The sequence below is a fragment of the Trematomus bernacchii genome, unplaced genomic scaffold (assembly GCF_902827165.1).
Source record: "Trematomus bernacchii unplaced genomic scaffold, fTreBer1.1, whole genome shotgun sequence".
Classification (NCBI taxonomy): Eukaryota; Metazoa; Chordata; class Actinopteri; order Perciformes; family Nototheniidae; genus Trematomus; species Trematomus bernacchii.
In genome coordinates, this window is record NW_022987869.1 from 4,084,398 (window position 1) to 4,101,609 (window position 17,212).

At 43.5% G+C, this 17,212-nt stretch overlaps 1 long non-coding RNA gene across 3 annotated transcripts; it reads right to left on the reverse strand.

The window, feature by feature from the left end:
* Positions 1–271: 271 nt before the first annotated feature.
* Positions 272–1,705, reverse strand: LOC117469318. 3 transcript variants are annotated; one of them, XR_004554584.1, is made up of 4 exons: positions 1,600–1,705; positions 1,142–1,233; positions 591–763; positions 272–418 (listed from the first exon to the last, which is right to left on the reverse strand). It is a non-coding gene; the product is annotated as an uncharacterized LOC117469318 (long non-coding RNA). The 3 variants fall into 3 exon arrangements; XR_004554585.1 differs by lacking the exon at positions 1,142–1,233; XR_004554583.1 differs by having other exon boundaries at positions 1,142–1,705.
* Positions 1,706–17,212: the final 15,507 nt, after the last annotated feature.

Sequence of the window (17,212 nt, forward strand, 5' to 3'; positions counted from 1 at the left end):
ATCAGTTTATTGATCCTGCTGGTGTCACCGGCTCTGATGCTGCCCCCCCCCAGCAGACCGCAGCAAAGAAGAGTGCACTAGCCACAACAGACCGGTAGAAGATCTCCAGCATCTTGCTGCACACGTGGAAGGATCTCAGCTTCCTCAGAAAATAGAGTCGGCTCATCCCCTTCTTGTACACAGCGTCAGTGTTGATCCTCCAGTTCAGCCCATTGTCTAAGTGCACTCCCAGGTATTTGTAGTCCTCCACAACTGCCACATCCTCTCCCAGAATGCACAGGGGCAGAGGAGACGTCCTCACCCTCCTGAAATCAATGACCATCTCTCTGGTCTTGGCCACATTCAGAATACTCACAACATTAGGCTGAGGTTCATCTTCCGCTCTTCTTGAAGTGGTTGTGCTTCTTGTTGCTTCCGGCTAAAATAAACATAATTAAAGACATTTTGAGTGTTTAAAATGTGCTAGTAATACACAACACATTATTTATTCCTAAACGTGCAGAAAGAAAAACTAAAGTGTGACATTTAATCACATATTTATATATCAATCTTATACACCTTGAATTCTTGTTGGCCAATGATACACATACCCTTTGAAGATGAGCTGGGAAGTTGAATACTGTTGGCACAACACCATCTTTAAGCCGGACAGTCTGCCCCGTCCTGTCAAAGTCCTCACAACTGAAGTGCTCACTGCAGAGCAGTGTCCTGCCTTCTTAGGGCAGCTTCCCACTGCCTCCTCCTCTCTCCGGTTTTGGGAAACCTTAAAAACATGAGAAAGGTAGCCAGATATATCAATTATTGTCAACATTTTCCTCCCTTCTTTCCTTTAACATTAAGGGTAAGGACAAAAATACACACCGAAATTATCATATTTTTGGGGTAATTGTATGTATGTATACTTTAAGAATAAGACAACCACACTAAGAGTTATAAAAAAAGATGTCCAAAAGAAACATTAAATAATTGTGTAAAGAAATGGTAGCAACATATTCTAAAGAGGCTGGGTCAACAACAATCTTGCAATACTATTATCTCACATAGACCCACTGATCCTGTGTAGCAGGACTTGTAATGTACATACATCCACTAAGTAATTAACGATTATCCTAATTATAGTCATAATATTGTCATATCTTACACGTGAAAGGTGATTCCACGGGTTCTTGTTTCCAGACTGCGGCGATTAGAGCATCCGTAGGCTGCACAAAAGTCCGGCATAGTCAGGTACTTCTGTAAACACAAAGCCAGCAATTTCCTGTATCATAATGTATCTAAATGTAAGATGTTTTTAACAAGCCAAACCACTTGGAAGAAATCATGTGTAACTTAAGTTATGTTGAAAAGAAAGAGCAGTTCTGCCTCTCCCACTGGTGTAAAGTTGCTGGGTCAACTTTGTAATACTAGGTCTCACTCACAGCCTCTTGTTATTAGCCAGCTAATAAATACAACCACACATACATAAAGAAAAGCTGCAATTTCAACATGTCCAAGCATCCTGTATCATAGCCATGCTAATAATGTTTATAATAAACCAAACCGTTTGTAAATCAATCAAGATTTCAGCGAGTTAAGAGTATTTTTGTGCAGATCACTCACCTTACAACAGCTACCATAGCGCGTACCAGAGTAGCTGTTGACTGTAGCAAGATGGCGGCCGGTGAGCTACGCTGGAAAATCTCCCATGAGCCATCTAGTGTTTATATATATCTATGCTTGCCGCGGCCGCAGCTAGACCATATTGGCCATATTTGACAACTACATACGGCAACTCTAATAGGACACTTGACACAGTGGCTTTTGGCAAAGCAGAAAAAGAACCTAGAGAGATGAGTTATTGTTATTACAACGTGACTTCACTATTATTTAACAACTCTTTTTAACAGCTATCATACTGAATAAATATTTACTGTGAATGTATGCAAAAATGTATAGCATATAGCTGTCTAACAGAAGTTAAATCCATTTCTCACTTATTCTGACAATGTACTTAACCCCAAATAAAAGAACCCAATAAAAAGAGTTGTTAAATAATAGTGAAGTCACGTTGTAATAACAATAACTCATCTCTCTCGGTTTTCGGAGTTTTCTTTGTGTGCTTTGCCAAATGCCACTGTGTCAAGTGTCCTAGTTGGGTTGCCGTACGGAGTTGTGCAATATGGCGGACCATCTCGCACATGCGCACTGCAGATAGGGCAGGGCGGTAGTGACAGCCGTACAGCCAATGCGTGACGTCATTAGTAAGCGTAACGGACCCCGTGCTGATCTGGTAGGCCGTGCAGATATGGTACCTACACCGCCCTATAGCCAAAGCCCGAGACACTGTTTAAACTTTAAACAGGGCCCGAGACACTGTTTAAAGCATAATAAAGACAATATATAGAGAGCATAATGTTTTTAATGCAATGCAGTCTCGCAACGTATGCTTCAGCAGAGAATGGCCCGCGGCGGGAAGCATTCACTCGCGATCTCAAGTCGTCTACAACATACGTTTAGGGAGCTATATAGAAGCCTATGGACATCCCGGAAAGTTGAAAATGTACGCTAAGGGCCGCCCCCCTTGCGTTGGAAAAAGACCACAGGGGACCTTGACATAATGTCAACATACGCCAACCTGGGAGTGAGGATGTGTTGGTTCGTCGGATAGGCGGTTAGCTGCAATAAATAACTCCAGTTCAACAAACCATATTACAATATCTAAGGGAGCGTTATTTCTGGACCATCTTGAAATGTGACGTTCATATTTGAAAGATACACACATTTCATTGTGAGGTTGATTTAATATACACTAAGCCTCTCTTCAACAATGTGTTGACGTTAGCTAGTTCTATTTTATGCTATAGTAGAGCATAGCGAATTTAAATGAACCTTAACAATGCATACATTAACCCAGTGCTTCTCAAACTTTTTTCAGTATTGTACCCCCTTTGAAAAATGTTCTCAGCCAAGAACCCCCTGACCGACCCCGAACATTTTTGATAGAAAAAGCCTATACAAATAATTACAATATAGTGATGTTCCATCAGTGTATGATTTATGAACTCCTTCATGCATGAATTACAACAAACTAAGGATATTTTCATTTTTATGCATGTTTTTTTAAACAGATTTTTAAGTAATATATGTTTAACAAACCAATGAATAAAATGATATATTATGCAAAAACTATAAAATACAATACACAAATATTACAATAAAATCCTCTGTAGTGCCTGATGTGCAACTATACCATCCGAAACCCCATGAATGTACAAGAAAACAGCATTAAATTAGCAGTCTCTAATGTAGTGACCACAATGCATGAAAGGGTTAAAAAACAACAACGTTGTAACTGAAAAAATGTGCAATTATAAACAAACTATGTAATAACACTGCAATGACACTATTTAGGAGTTGTAGGTCGTTAGCGATCGTGTACGGCTTTTTGGCTTTAGCGATGAGCAGTGACACCGCATACGATGCCTCCAGTGCTTTGGCTGATGTTGTGGAGGCTTTTCGCATCATCTCTTGCGAGGATCTGTACTGAGCAAGTTTTCTCTTGAAAAACTCCGGTGGCTTACCAACATGACACAGGTGTTTGGTGCTGAGATGTCTCTGGAGGTGCGCTGGTTTCATCGAGCTGTTGGCTAGTTTCTCCCCACAGAAAAAACACAATGCCTGGGGCGGGTTGCCGTTTGTTGACGTGAATCCCATCAAAGCATACGCCTCCTGATATTGACGGCATTTTGTTGGCTCAATTTTGGCTTTCTTTTTTTCTCCGTTGTCCACGTTCCCTGCTGTAGTGCTGCTACGTTTTAACCATTTCAATGTCTATTTGTTATAATCTAATATTGCAACTGGCTTCCCGCTCAGTGTGGTTCCGGGCTAGAGCCTGATTTAGCTCTGGTTCTTCCTGTTTCCACCGCACCGGAGCCGGCTCTCAGTACCGAAACCCGGTTCTTAGCTGGCCCCACTGTGCTGCCCGGCAAGTAGGCTACCAATACTTCACGCTTACGTCGGAGGGGGGCGAGATTAACCTGAGCAATAACAGTTAATGGCGAGTACGGCAAATAAAAGTTGTAACAAGCAGTAGTGCTGAGCAAAGTGACTAGAACACACATTGCACAACAACGGATCTTGAACCCTTGGTGGTTCTAGGAATATTTTATATAAAATTGTGTTTTCTATTTAACTTATTGTACTATGATTATTTTTGCAATCATGCATGGTATTTTTTTAATTAACCTTTTTATTCATTTTTATCTCACGTACCCCCTACAGTACCCCAACGTATCCCTAGGGGTCCGCGTACCCCCATTTGAGAATCACTGCATTAACCTAACTAGCAAACTAACTATCTAAAGTACAAGGATGACCTTATTTTACCAACCTCGCACAGAAGCCTTTTGGTATACAGCAGCATCCCACTTAATGTTTTATACTTCTCTATTACGTTTAACTTGGATGCTACACATAGCATCGTTAGCACAGATGGAGCTACCGATTGCTCAAATGCTAACCCAACTCTAAACATTCATTAACGTTAGCTTAATAAAAACACCAGTAACATAACATAAAGTACGCGGGGTTGACTTACCGAAGAAACTGCATTCATGGATGGTCTGTTTTAACCGCAGATAAATCCTATATTTGCATGACGAATAGTCCATCAGGAACCAACACAACAAACACGGCCGAGTTCAAGTAGTGTTCTCCTCATGAGCTGAGCCCCTGTAGCATCACGGAGCTAACGGAGCTAGCAGTGAGACAGAGGAGCTACAGTAGGAGCAGCAGTCCCGTTGTCATGAAGGGGGAATCTAACTATATACAGAATATGATTTTTTGGATCCAGGCTAGAAACATGTTCATTTTCTGATGTTAAGTTGGACATTTTAACATAGGGTCTACGGCAGGGGTATTCAACTAAAATTCAACGAGGTCCAGTTAGAGAAAATCTCCCCATGCAAAGGTCCGGAACATCAAAATGTCTAACTTGCTCTATGAATTAGTGTGATATATATTGAAGTAGCCTGTAGCTGTATCAACGTCTGCATGTAATCAACAAAAGACTGCCAATCAAATAAAGAAAGTACAATTCATAAACAACAATATTTATTGTCAATTAACATTGAACTATACAGATATACAGTAAAATACTGTGGATATATATGTGTAATGTTCCTCTCTGGCTGCATTTAAAAATAAAATAGGAGAAAATAAATAAAATAGCTTTTGAAAATATGTGCATCTTAAAAGTGCTTAATTTTAGATAAATAAAATAAAGTGTAGCAGCAGCTTGAGTTTCCCTTTTTCTTTGTTAACCGTTTCACATCATGACTTAACAGTTTCAGCCGATTATAGAACAATATCAGTCTTTACACATCATAACAATTGAACAGTTTTAAAGTTTCTCTTTCTTTCCCTCTTATATTGTAGTCCATCACTCACTTTTCTTTAATTCAGTGCGAGAATTGAGCTTGAGCTTGTCCTGCCAGGAGTTTGTAAATCTGGGCAGAAATGGTGTCAGGGCCATTCTCATACACATATGCAGGTGCTCATTGGTTAGCCTCGGTTAGCCTGACCTGGAACGATATTTAGTTTTAATTTTGATCCTGGTGTGACCTCAGTTCTGACTTGAGAGGGAATGTTTGGTCAAACACTTTGTGTTTTGTCTCATAGTGGCGTTTTGGCACTTTTAATGAGCGCTACGGTCTCTGAACAAATGAGACACACTGGTTCTGTGCTCCCAGTGGGCAGGATGAACATGAATGAGTCCGTCCACTCAGGGTTAAAAGCTCTGTTCTCACAGTCTACTTTACTCTTCTTGGAGAGCGCCATGTGTAATTATGTGTCTCTCCCTCTCTGCCGCTAACACGCCTGTTCACTCTCCTTTCCGCTTCTCTCCCTGTATCGCTAATTATTCTCTTCGCTCACTTTCCTCTCCGCTTCTCTCTGTCGCTCTCTCGTCTCTTCTTCTGTGTTTCTCTCCCTGTATCGCTCACTTGTCTCTTTCTGTTGGCGGCGGTTAAAATAGAATCGCCCCGTCAAAATTGAATTCCCCTATTAATGTATTGATTATAGGTCGGGGTCCGTATAGGTCGGCGTCTGGGTCCGGATCTGGACCGCGGTCCGCCTGTTGCCGACCCCTGGTCTACGGGAATTGCTCCCATCTGCATCCATCACCTACAGTTTGCAGCATTGGGCTTCATGCATGGGCGTCGCAGCCATTATATGAGGGTGGGACAAGTCCCCCCCACTTTTTCAAATGATTAGTTTAGACCCCCCCACTTTTACTATGCGGAAAGTCCGTGAATCGGTCTATCCACTCGCCGCACTTTGTAGAGCGCTGTGTCAGTGCTTCACTATCAAATGAAATCCATTCCACTTGCTTATTGAGAGAATGCCCAAATCAATGAAACTCCGTACCATGTTTTCACTGCTACTTTGTACCAAGGCAGATTCTCACATAGCGCGCGCATGTTCAAGGAGTGTTGTCATAGTTGGACAGCTCAGATCTGTTGTATGAAGCGATGCCGGTAGCGGAGGTAAGGCACACACACCAAATGTTCAGGAAATGGTTAATACAGCGAAAATCAAAGCTGACGATCTCTTGGTTTGATATGTTTTCTCCCCCAGACAACATGGACATAAGAACATTTTTTTCAAAGAAGAGGAAAGTAAGTCATCAGCTGGTAGCAGTTAATCAGTTAACAGTGATGGCGGCGTCTCACTTCTGGAGAGGAGTTTCGTCTTTATGTCATGATAGAGAGATACAAATACTGAATAGTTTAGATGAGGAAAAGGCATCGAAATGCCAGGTTACTAGTATTTATCAGTATTTATTATCACTTCACCACCTCTCTTGACATCTAGGCACTTGAGAGTGAGTCAGAGGCAGAATACAGGGACAGTGGAGAGAGGTCCATTGCTGAGGTGAGTGATGAAAGGGAAATGACAGTTGAGAGTAAATTGTGATGTGGACTCTCATCCCAGGATTTTAAGGAAATCAGTGGGGATATTGAACAGGAAACATTTCAGTCAAGGGGCATCATATGACCAATATAGACAGAAGAGCAACATTTATTTGAACATTTAAGTCAATGATACCATTCCTAGGTGAACTTAACATCCGTATGGAGTCAGATCAGTCTCAATATTAATAAATGCTCACAGAAGGATTCACAAATGTATTTTGCGATTTATATATAAATGACTCTCCACAACAATATCTCTCAATGCACTCACAAATATTTATTGTTGTATATAAATGTACAAAAAATGGGCATTTAAACTGCTTTTTATTAATTCAAAGACAGCTCTGAATTAATAATCAAATATGTTTCCTTTCTTTACTACTGAAATTACAAAATGTACCCATCATTTTCCTCATGCTAGTATAGCCACATAAAAGTATCAAACCACCTGTTAAAATGCACCAGAATACAGGAAATCTATATTTTTTTTCGCCCCCACACCCCCGTTAAAAATGTCCCCCCCACATTCAGGATGCTTCCTACGCACATGGCTTCATGGCACTGTCCCGGAGTTTGCCGCTTGGCTCTGATAGGCCAGAAGTCGGTTTGATTGCATTCGGGCTCGACTGTCTGAGTAGCCCGGATGATGCTGCATCGAAATGTTTGACGTCGAATTTTATACACCGAAATTGTGCATTCGAATTTTTTTCATTTGAATTTTTGGGATCTGAATTTGACTATTCTAATTTTTTTAACTTGAATTGTTACATTTTTATTTCACATAAGTAAATTCGGAGCATGATTTTCAAAGTAATTATTTTCAATGCTATAAATTCGGTGTCTGATAAAAATTCAAATACTTCTGTCTCTTGTTTGCTTCCATAGACGTCACACACCGCAGTGTTCACAGACGCATCTCTCGCAGGCTGAGGAACGTGCATGTTGCAGGCAGGGGGGGGGGACAGTGGCCGGTTCACATGTCTCTCCATATAAACGTTTTTTCGCCCCGTTGCTGTACAATCAACATGTGTTGATTCGAACAGACAACAAAGCAGCGGCGGCCTACATAAATCGCCAGGGAGGTGTACGATCGCAGCTGCTGAACACACCAGAGCATCCTACACAGCCAAATGGACAGCGTTCCGTTTGGTGTGTAGGGAAAAGCCTGGACCCCGTTACGGGCCCCCTGCCTCACGTGCTGTCGTTCCTCCAGCTGTTGCTGGACAGGAATTGGCTTATAGCACGGTCAAAACATATGCTGCTGCCATTTCATCTTGCCACGTAGGTTTGGTGTCAGCACGGTGTTTAGTCACCCTCTGTAGAGATGGTAAATCCGGATCCTTTTCAATGACTGACTCAGGGTCTTCTGAGTCAGTCATTGAAGAGATCCGGATCATACGAGTCATTTGAGTCATATGAGTCAGCATCACCAAGACCGTATAAATCCTATCGGTGAAACCGAAAACGTGTTGCATTTCACGAGCATATTAAACTGACGTTATATTAACCTCCGCTACACAGTGTCTTTTGCTTTAATAAAAAATGTTGATCACAAAAAAAAGGGTTATTTTGCGATTTGGCAAATCTGAGTCTGCTGTTGACTCGTGCATGAGGACGAGTCTGCTGGATCTCTGGATCTGCTGCTATATGGTTACGGCTCTGAGTCCGCACAAGTCTGCTCTGCTGTGTTTTGCACAGTGAGTCAGGATTTGCGAATCTGAGTCTGCTGTTGACTCGTGCATGACGACGAGTCTGCTGGATCTGCTGCTATATGGTTACGGCTCTGAGTCCGCACGAGTCTGCTGTGTTTTGCACAGTGAGTAAGGATTTGCGAATCTGAGTCTGTGAAGTTCCGCTGACTAACTCGTAGGCTACTGGTCTCTCTCGATCATTGACCTGGATTCACGGATCCCGCGATTTTGATTAAGTCCATTATGTTTCCGGCTCTAAATTAAGTTTCAGTGTAGACTTCTAACACAATTGTCATGTTGTGCAACAGTCTCCTGCGTGTAATAGCTGCATTTCCAATAAGGATCTTACTTGGCAAAATGTTTATTTTGAACATAGCACACAAAAAGAAACAATGACAAATGATAGAAAATTGCAAAACAGTTAGAATATATAAAATGTCTTAATTATACAATTATTATTATTAAACATATAATTATATCTAATCATATGCCCCCCATATTTTCTCATGAACTGCGTAATCATTGCAATACTGGTGTTTGTATGTGTTAAATGTGTGTAAAGTGGTGTCTTTTGCTTTAATAAAACATATTGATCACAAAAAAAAGGGTCATTTTGCGATTTAGCGAATCTGAGTCTGCTGTTGACTCGTGCATGATGACGAGTCTGCTGGATCTCTGGATCTGCTGCTATACGGTTACGGCTCTGAGTCTGCACGAGTCTGCTATGTTTTGCACAGTGAGTCAGGATTTGCGAATCTCTGAGTCTGCTGTTGACTCGTGCATAATATAGCCGCGGGAGCCGGGTGCTGGAGGAGGGGCTATGCTCGTGCACATGACGAGTATGGATCTCTGGATCTGCTATGCTATTAGGAGCCGTCGGCTCCTCTGAGTCCCCACGAGTCTGCAGGAAGTTTCACTGATCCGCGTCCCCTCCCCTGAGCCAAACGATAACTTCTGGCAGCTATCCTACTTGCTAAAGGGTAGGCAGATGGACTGGGGTACGTTGTAATCAGTGTGAGAAAAAGTTTTTAGAGAGTACTTGTCCATGGACAAGTGAGTTTGGCAATTTAGTTGTCCGAATACATTTTTCACTTGTCCAGAATGGACAAAAATTGGGGCCACTGAAATCTTCTTCTTCGCCAACGTATTTTACATTTTCCCACGTTTTTTACGACACCGCTAACGTAAGTGAGCGGTAAGATTTTACTCCATCACACATAGGGTTGGGTATAGTTTGGATTTTAATGATTCCGGTTCTGCTTTTCGATTCCGGTTATTTTCGGTTCTCGATTCTGGTTCTTTGAGAGGGTAAAAATAAGTCCCATGACAAACTGGGAGAAAAACATATTTATGAAAATATTAAGTCAAATCTGTATTCCTATTTACAAATCACTTCATACTGTTTAATTTCTTACGGTTATTGAATAAAATTATATAAAAATAATCTCTGCATTGTTTAGTTAGTTCTATGTGGTGCAGTTTGAGAATGTATAATTGGCCCAGTCTCCTCTGATGTTACACTGCAACCTGCCTGTGAGACAGAGTCCAACCACACATGTCCAACACATAGGCCTAATAATAATAATAATAATAATACATTATATTTATAGCCTATAGGCCTAGCGCTTTTCTACAACTCAAAGACGCTTGCATGCTTACACATGTCCTGCAATACACATGCTGCAGCTGCCCAGCTGCTCACTGTTTGTAAAAGTAAATAAATAGTATTTTCATTTCAATAATGTATTTTCTATACCCTGCTTCATAAACAATACTGACATCCCTGTGCTCCTCCGTGTCTGGGGGTCGGGGGATGTGAGGACAGCGCGAGGACACAGACAGGGAGGCTGCTTTACTTCATAAAGGAAATGGCGTCAATATTAACAACGTAGGAGCTAAAACGCTTAATAACCTTCATTACGTGTTAAAGAAAGAACATAAGAAAGTTTGACAAAGATTAGGCTGTTAAACGGGCAGCGGGTCCGCTGTGTGTAGAAAGAGAGAGGGAGAGAGAGAGACGCTGAACTGCACCGTGCAGCGATCAGATGATCCGGAGCAGAGAGAGAGAGCTGCGGTCCGCGGGGCTCGGCCTCGCCTCCTGTCCTCACAACTCTTATTAATCCCGGTACCGGACAATTGTTATTTGTTCCTACTCGAGTTTTGCTTCCCAACCCTGCCACTGTGCTACACGTCCCGCACCGCCCCGCCCCCGTCTAACAGTACAGAAAGCGGCGAGATGCATTTCCTTAGGAATCGACAAGCAGAACCGAAACTAACATTTCTAAACGAACAATAGCGGACACGGACAATTTGCGAATGAGTTCTGCCTTTTGTAAACTGAGTTTATCAATAATTTGTCAATAAATGAGGGCTAAAAACGTCACTTGTCCGCCGGACAAGTCAATTAAAAGATCTACTTGTCCGACATTGTAAATAACACGTCCCGGACGGTGGGACGTGTGCTTTTTCGCACACTGGTAATGTGATTTTACATGTTATAAAGAGAGTAGCGAGTGACGCAATTTATAGTTTTAATTTGTACGTCACACCAAGTGTGGGACTCAAAGGACTCGGGTTAATGGAGAGGGGAGACTCGTCATGACCAGCTCATTTCTAGGATCCAGGTTAATGATCCGGATGAATCAGACGCTTTGGCGCCTCAATGGGATTTGGCTTTAGTGTTACGCGCACTGAGAAAAGCTCCATTTGAACCTTTAGATCAGGTCCCCCTAAAAGTTCTTGTCAGCCAAAGTAGCTCTGCTCTTGGCTCTGACATCAGCTAAAAGGGGTGAGTGATTTGTCTGCTCTCTCTGTGGCTCCGTCATGTCTCCAGATCCAAGGAGATGGCAGCTCAGCTGTGTTTGCGCCCTAGCCCGGCTTTTATGCCAAAAGTTATCACAAGCTCTTTTAGATCGAGAGTGATAACTTTGTATGGCTTTTTTTCCTCCTCCTCACACATCAGAGGAGGAAGCCACATCTCATCTCCTCCGTCCCGTGCACGCGCTGTCATGCTATACGGCAGCCTCTGTCTGCACAACGCCTGTCACACTGGCTGTGTGAGGCTGTGTCACAGGCGTATGTCTCCTCTGGTTTGGATCCCCCGGAGAACATCAAGCGCACGGCACCAGAGGAATTTTCAACCTCTACGGCTTTGCACGGAGGAATGACAGTGGAAGACATTTGCACTGCTGCATCTTGGTCTTCCCCCTGTTCTTTTATTCGTTTTTATTTGAGGGATGTCTCCCATTCCTCTCTGACACACTCAGTACTGAATGTCCTGTCAGAGTGAGTAATGTCGGGGACACAACTGTGTGCCCTCTCTCCTGCCTGTCGGCACTCAGAGAGCTGCCCTTTTCCCCCTCTTTTTTCGTTGTAACAAGTGGGACTTTGGTCTCTACGTTTTATAACGACAGGTATTCACCTTCATTCCCTCATGGAGAATATTCATTTTAAATGCTACATTTCCAGGGACTGTGATGCTCCATTACGCATGGCGCAATGGACATGGGTTATTAATTGAGTAGATGTGTTTTTGTACTTCTGGTAACGGACGGACCAGTGGGGCGTGGACTACATCCTGCTTCGCCCTTAACCCAATAGCGATAGCCTTAGAGGGCGAAGCCTTATACGAAATAGAACTGGGGTTACGTACTGTAACCCAGCTTCTATGAGTATAGGCGCAGCAATCTAAGGTTCGGGCCCCACTGGCTCCGCGAATAGCTGAAGAAAAGCTGTTTGCGTGGGAGCAGATGGTCGGGCCTACTTCCTATTTATACGGAAGTGAGGCCGTAGGTGGGGCCCACGTCATAGGTGGGCGTGGATTAAGTCTGTCAGTGCTGCACACGTGCAGTGGGATTACCCAATAGCGATAGCCTTACCCCTAGATTCCACCGGGTCCGTCTGCGTCGCCTTACGGCTGCGCCGCGGTTTTGGTCCGGCCTCCTCCGGCGTCATACCCTACCAGGCGCGTTTCAGAAGCATTTCAGAAGCGGAGTGTCTTGCCTGCCGGCTCGCAGTTTTTGTTGATTTGGGCATATTTCCTGGACAGGCTACTTTGTACAGACAAAGTTAATAATAACTGTAATATTCCAGTTATAAACGACATGAATCAAAGATGTGTTGCTGCATTTTAGTGGTAAAAAAATGCATTCATCATCATAATTATTCTATATATTTAATTTACACAGTGCCTGTAAACCGGAGGAGAACGCTAGCATTTCTACGAAAGACTACGGAGGGATAGGGTCTGCAAAATTAGTTTGTGTGTGTGTATATATATATATATATATATATATATATATATATATATATATATATATATGCTATATATGCTCTGAACGTTCCACTTCCTGCCTGCCCGACATTACGTTACGGCTGCGTCGCTTCAAAAATAGGATTCATCCTAATTTTAGAGGAGCCCTGCGCCGAGACGCTTCTGGGACGCTTCTGAGCCGTAACGCGCCGCGTGTGGTGGAATAGCACCCATTGACTAGAGTGGCCGCGATCGCCGTGAGCGCCGCGGCACAGCCGTAACGCGCCGCAGACGGACCCGGTGGAATCTAGGGGTTATAGGGCTGCGCCTATACTCATAGAAGCTGGGTTACAGTACGTAACCCCAGTTCTCTAAAAACATTCTTAAAATGTTTGGTGATAACCTTCTTAAAATGTTTTTGATAACAGTGTTAGAACATTATGCCCTACTATAATTAAAACGTTTTCAGCGGGAGGTTTTATTTTGGTTCCCAGAATGTTCTTCTGAAAGGTAGGATAACGTTCTTTAAAAACATTCTTAAAATGTTTGGTGATAACCTTCCTAAAATGTTTTTGATAACATTGTTAGAACATTATGCCCTACTATTCTTAAAACGTTTTCAGCAGAAGGTTTTATTTTGGTTCCCAGAATGATCTTCTGAAAAGAAAGATAACGTTCTCTAAAAACATTCTTAAAATGTTTTTGATAACATTGTTAGAACATTATGCCCTACTGTTCTTAACCTGTTAAGCCCGAGAGACCCCGGTACCGGGGCAGCGGGGTTTTTTTTCACGAAATTGTGTCTCAGGGCTTCTTAATATTTAAAAACCTAAAAATGTCTTATACTCAAATAACGGGAAAAAACTCAGCTCCCTTACGATACGAGCCATTTTTACCGAAACAAACACAAGTATCACAAGAAGCGTTAGCATTAGCCCTTAGCGAAAACGGGCTGATACTACTTCCGGTGTTAACTCGCAAAAACGATCTTTAAAACTTAATATGTTCTGCACAAACTACATATCACCTGAAAGCTGATACTCCACAGATTATTTTGATATAAGTATCATCACTGGACGACAAGAACTCACTGAGCTAGCAGCCAGAACAGAGCAAGAAAACAACAACAGTTTTCTAAACCATAACAATAATTATGTGTTACCGTTGCTGTTTTGTGATCAAAAGTCGTGTTCAAGGGAATAAAAACGCTGTTCAAGGTTAATCCAATGTCTCTTAGTCACTTTAGAATTGTTCCTGATAATCCATCATTACATTCATGGCAGCAGAGTAGGTATAAAGCTTTTCAGTCCACGAGGTTTACGCAAACCGCTTACTCCTCCACGTAAGTGTTTAGCTCGTAAACTGGACATTGAGGCGCGCTCACGCTCAACCCCCCTGGAATGAGCGGAGGTGTGTGCAGTGCTATTCACACAGTGCGTAATAACAGCCCTGGGCTCATTACGACCGTGTGTAGTAGGCACATCTGGGACAGAGGAAAAAAACGTGCTGCCTGCTAACCGACAGGTACAGCCGGCTCAAACGGCGAGCCCCGCTGTCTGTTAACAGACAGGTTAACCACAGCTGGCTTATGCCCCTCCACACGCTGTATTGCACAGCGGCTCTCATCATGTCGCCGTTTAGGAGAAGGCTCGTAAACCGGACATTGAGGCGCGTTCACACTCAAACCCGCTTGAGCAATGAGCGGAGGTGTGTGGAGGCATATCTGTGACATAGGAAACAAGCCCGTGCTGTCTAATCAACCGACAGGTTTTAAAGACAGCCGGTTTGTGCCGCGAGCCCTGCTGCCTAATAACCGACAGGCTATGAGGCAGCCGCTTATGTCATCCGGAGGAGAGCTCGAGACGGATCGAGGGACCCGGTGACCCGGGACCCTGTGTCAGCCCGGCAGCCAAACCTATAGGCTCGGCTGTCGGGCTGACACCGGGCCCCGCCCTGTCTCCCCCGTCCGGAGGAGAGGGAGGATGGGGCCGGGGGAACCACATGGTGATCCGTGAATGGAGGGGAAAGGAGTCGCCTGACTGCTGTCCGCCACTCGGATCCAATAAATCAAGGGCTTGATCCACAGAGTAAGACTCCTGGACAAGCCAATCATCCTCGGCCGCAGCAGCGAGAGCGTCCGCTCTCCGCTATCTGTGGGCCAGAGGGAGACGGACACAATGAGTGCACGACACCTGGGGAGTGAGAGCCGCGTGTGCGTGATCCAATCCCCGGCAGGACTCACCTGTATCGTCTGTGTAAAGCCGCTTCCTCCTTGGAGCGAGCCAGCCACAGCCGGTCGTAACTCATATGTCGGGCTGACACCGGGCCCCCGCCCTGTCTCCCCCGTCCGGAGGAGAGGGAGGATGGGGCCGGGGGAACCCCATGGTGAATGGAGGGGAAGGAGTCGCCTGGCTGCTGCCCGCCACTCGGATCCCATAAATCAAGGGCTTGGTCCACGGAGTAACCCCTAATTTCCACCGGGTCCGTCTGCGTCGCGTTACGGCCGCGTTACGGCTGCGCCGCGGCGTTCGCAAAGATCGCGGCCACTCTAGTCAATGGGTGCTATTCCTGGACCAGCCAATCATCCTCGGCCGCTGCAGCGAGAGCGTCCGCTCTCCGCTGTCTGTGGGCCAGAGGGCCAGTGCTTCTGCAACGGAGTGCTGAAGAAAAATGGGAGCAGATGGTCGGGCCTACTTCCTATTTATACGGAAGTGAGGCCGTAGGTGGGGCCCACGTCATAGGTGGGCGTGGATTAAGTCTGTCAGTGCTGCACACGTGCAGTGGGATTACCCAATAGCGATAGCCTTAGAGGGCGGGGTTACAAGGCTCGCGTCTTGTGCTGCATTCACTTGCACTCGGACATTAGGGATTTTCTCTCATAAATGTCCGATGAGCCACAACTTTTATTTCAAAACAAAGTTGCCAACTGGGGTGGCAGCTGGGGCTATTTTTTAGGGTGGCAGTTGCCACCCCATGGCTCCCCGGTAGATTCGCCCCTGATTGTACATGGTGCAACTACAACGAAATGAATTCCTATTCCGGTTAGCCGTCTGCTATTTTTACACGTATTCTTAAAAATATGCAGTTTGTTGGCCCTATCACCTCAAACATTTTGAAAATATATCTGCAATTAATCAAATAATAAACAAGGTGAAACTTAAAGTGGACCTATCATGCTATATTTGAATAATATAGTGTAGGACCATACCTATATAAGGCATATTTATACTTTTTTTTTTTTTTCAAAATACCAAACAGATCATGCATTTTAGCCATGCCTCATTTTGCTCAATTTGACATTTTTTAGCTCTGTTTTTGCAAGGGCAGATTATGTGAGAACAGCACCATCTACAGGCCTGGCATATGTACTACAGCGTCTCCAGCGCTTTCGAACGGCAATGGCCGTGGCTGTCTCCTCCTGATTGGTGGAGTTGGCCCAATAGCCGTTAGGGATGCCAGAAACTGACCATGATCAAATTCGAAAATCGGACAGCCCTGGCGAATATTGATCGATTATTCGATTATTCCTAAACCAGGAAAAAAAATAAAAACATAAATAATAATAAAAATATATATAAATAAAATCGAATTTTTAAAATAATTTTCGATTATCGAGACTGTAACGAATATTCGAAAAATCGAATAATCGCTGGCATCCCTAATAGCCGTAGCGCCACTGTCCTGACGTCAGGACAGTGTTCAAATCTGGATCAGTTTTTGTCAGATCCGTTGCAGCCCCTTTTTTTAGAGCTTTGGGTATGGAGGAAAATAGAGAGGGTTGTGTTTTCTGACACTTGGTGAGTTCCCTGGAACACCGGGGACACATATTCATGTATAAAAGACGTACAAAAGTGCATTTTGCATGATAGGTCCCCTTTAAGCTTATGATGATAAAGAAAAATATTTCTATTTTTAATTACTTTTTAATGTCTTCTCTGCTTTTTGCAACTTTTTCACTGTTAATGTAAATTCATAGTTCATATATTGACCTTTGAACATTATTGGATGTGCAGAGATCATTGATGCACAATCTGCTGGAAAGAAAGTGTAATCCATGATGCCGCTCTGCTGTTTCCTTCAAAGTGTCCTCCAGCTGTCCAGCAGAGGTCCTCCTGAGACTCCTCCACAGACAGGACACCAACGCACTACACAGACAAATATTCTGGATCGACCTTGAGCATGTTATATTAAGAAATACATAATAAAGGTGTGTGTGTGTGTATAAGATAAACACATTTAGAGGAACTATAAGGCCACTTAAGTTAAGCACAACTTTGTTTATTAATTATATATATCTAGTTTTTTAAATGAATGGT